Source organism: Molossus molossus, unplaced genomic scaffold, assembly GCF_014108415.1.
Source record: "Molossus molossus isolate mMolMol1 unplaced genomic scaffold, mMolMol1.p scaffold_m16_p_20, whole genome shotgun sequence".
NCBI classification, from domain to species: Eukaryota; Metazoa; Chordata; class Mammalia; order Chiroptera; family Molossidae; genus Molossus; species Molossus molossus.
Window position 1 is genome coordinate 35,842,756 of NW_023425356.1, and position 3,555 is coordinate 35,846,310.

Genomic DNA, 3,555 nt, shown 5'->3' on the forward strand with positions numbered 1-3,555 from the left:
TCCTGGATCTGGCGGCTCCTGTCTCCTCCCAGGCCCGGGTTGAAGCAGCAAGAAGAAAGGGAAGGGAGGAGAGCATTCTCTTCACCTGGGTCTGATTAGACTCCATTCCTGAGGCTCTCTGGGCTTGAACACTTTTCCCCCAGGCAGCCAATTGGAGGAAATCTGCAAACCTGTGCTGAGGCCTGGCTTAGGGAGGCAGTCCCAGGGGAATGGGGGGGCTGTGGGTACTTGATCTTTATCTGAGCCCTGTCCACCTCCAGGCCTCCTGCCAACTCCCAGTAGCCCCCAGCCAGGATCCTCTAGGAATTCAGAGCCTGGGGATTGTGTTACCTCCTGAATTCTATTAGCACAGGCTGGCTGGGTGGGGACGAGGGCCAAGGGGAAAGCCACCCAGCAGCCTTTGGTGCCAGCAGCTGCTGTGGGTTGCTGGCCTCTGCTTTTGCAGCTTCGACTCACCCTCTGGCCCCCTCTCTCCTCTCTGCAGGGAAGGATGTGGATTACTTATATAAAAACTAAAAAAGACACAGGTTTTCAGATGTTCATAGGAGAACAGATGTTAACAATGATAGTGAAAATAGCAAAACTATGAGCCAGGCACTGATCTTATTGCTTTGCGTATATTAGCACATTTAATCCTTAAAATGTCCCCATTTTACAGATGAGGAAACTGAGGCAGAACTTTTGACCTTCAGGACATCGACGCCCCCATTTTCTCATAACTGCATAGAGGAGTTAGATGAGATGAATCTAAAGTACCTTTCGTCTCCAAGTTTTGTTTTGTTGGTCTGTTTTCACAAAAAGAAGGAAAGAAAAGAGAAAGAAGAATTTATAGAGTCCTTACTACACTGGGTTCTATAACAGAGTTGATCAAGTTTTTTTTAAAGAGCCAATTAAATATTTTAGGCTTTGAGGTCCATACAGTCTGTTCTCTGTTGTCAAAACTACTCAATCTTACGTTTTATAGCAATAAAGCAGTCTTGGACGGTCTGAGAACCGATGAATAAAGTTGTACTTTGGTAAAATTTTATTTAACCAAACAAGCAGAAGGCTGGATTGGGCCCTCTGGCCAGGTTTGCTCTACAACAAGTCTGATTATGCCCTGGCCGGTTTGGCTCAGGGTTAGAGCATCGGCCCTCAGACCAAAGGGTTGTGGTTTCCCATTTGGTCAAGGGCACGTACAAGGGCATTTACGTGGGTCAGGGCTGTGCTGTCGGAGGCAACCAATCAATGTGTCTCTCTCACACCGATGTTTCTCTCTTTCTCTCCCTCCCTCCTTTCCATTCTATCTAAAAATCAATGGTAAAATATGCTCAGGTGAGGATTAACAAAACAAAACAAAAAAAGACATTTGATTACCCAGCCAGGGGTCCTGTCCCCAGAGAGCTTACACTCTGCTCCAGGCTTCATAATGAGATGTCTGGATGTGACTGACATATTCCATTTGTTAACACACACTCACTCACTCACACACACACGGTGCTCCGAGCCTATGTCCATTGACACAAGCCAAAGCCTCTTTGACAATGGAGGTCTGCATTTCCAGAGGCAGCAGTACTAAGCTGCCACTTACAGGGCATTCACTATGTCGCAGACACTGCTCAGTGCTTTTCACACAGTCTTTCAATTCATCCTCCCAGTAATTCCATCCATAGGCATTATGACCCCTTAGTAATTTGTTAAGGCTGCCATAACAAAGTGCCACAGACTGGGTGGTTTAAACGACAGAAATTTATTGTCTCATGATTGTGGAGGCTGGAAGTCCAAGGTCATGGTATCTGCGGGGTTGGTTTCCTTTGGGACCCCCCCCCCTTGGCTTGCAGATGATCTTCTCCCTGTGTCTTCACAAGGCTGTCCGCTCAGTGTCTGTCTCTGTCCCAGGCTCCTCTTATAAGGACACTAGTCATATTGGATTATGATCCATCCATATGACCTCATTCACCCCTTTAATTACCTCTTTAAGGACTATCTCTAAATAGTCATATTCCGAGGTATTAGGGATCAAGACTTCAACATGTGAATTTGGCAAGGGGGAGAGGCAGGTATAGCTCAGCCCACAACACTCCCTGCCTGGTAGAAAACAGAGACTGAAGGGCCAGGTAACCTGCCCAAGGTAATGCAGTAATTTGACTGCCTTACTCGAAAGCCTGTTTTTAATCTCTTGAAGGTAGTTTGTTTATCATAAGAAAGTGGCAGCATTTTTGAAAATCAGAGACTGTAGTTTCAGAGAGCATTATAATTGAAGGCTTCTCTATGGAGAACTCTTAAAGTAATGATCAGACACCAACTTGGCCCTTTCTAATACTGGAAATGTGATCACTTTTAAAAAAAAGGGAAGGTCCTGCCCAGTGTGGCTCAGTGGTTGAGCGTCGACCCATGCACTAAGAGGTTGCTGGTTCGATTCCTGGTCAGGGCACATGCCCAGACTGTGGGCCAGATCCCCAGTGCAGGGCATGCAGGAGGGGGCCAATCGATGTTCTCTCTCATCAATGTTTCTATCCCTCTCTCCCTCTCCCTTCCTCTCTAAAAATCAATATAGAAAAAAAAATTTTTTTAAAAAGGAAGTGATCCCCTCCATTAACCCCCCCCCATTAGGAATTGTCCTGTAGTCCATTGCACACCACCTCCGTCTTCCTCCTCTTCCTCTCCCTCTCTTCCCCTCTTTCTCCTCCCCACTCCCTCACCTGAGCATCCTCCCAGGGTACAGATTTTATACTAAGGGCTGAGAAAAGTCACCAGGCCCCAAGAGAACATTCCCTGAGACAGAAGGGGGCCTCCCGGGGACCACTTGAACCAGAACCCCACAAGGTCGGACCTGCCTCTGAAGACTGAGACCAGGCTCCACTGAGTTCCACTGAGATAGCTGTAGGTCTGCAGTGGCCACAGGACAGTGTCAGGGCAGTTGTCGTCAACAAGGGGTAAGTAAACAAGGGGTTGAACATAATTCTCAGATGGGAATCACACAACTGCTGGACTTCCCTTACATTCTCTGGAAGAATTCTCTATGCCCTGTCCAACCTTCAGACTCCTACCCTTTCCAAAGTGATACTTCTTCTTATCTTGGTGCTTTCCCCCTCATCTACATCCGTGTCTTTTCTTTACCTACACTGTCTGTATGCATTTATCCCACTGACTCTGGTGTCTGTCCTACGCTCTTCCTTTAAAAGGATCTAGGTGTCTCTCTTCTGCCCTTATGTATTTTGTTTGGTTTGTTTTTTCCTTTATTCTTCTAGTATAGGCATGTTTTATATTCAGCGACATGCACAGATCTTAAGGGTTAAAATTCTATATCAGTTTAACATAAGCTGATATAAGCCACACCTCTATCAAGATACAGACCACTTCCATCACCCTAGAACGTTCTCTCGTGCCCCTTCCTGGTCAATCACTTTTCCCATCCCCACCCCCACCCCAAGGCAACCACTGCCCCGATTTCTTTCACCATGGATTACTTTTGTCTGTTCTAAAACTTTATGGGAAAAGAATATACAATACATGTTTATGTTTGGTTTTTTTCACTCAGCGCAATGTTTTTGAGATTTATCTATGTTCACACAC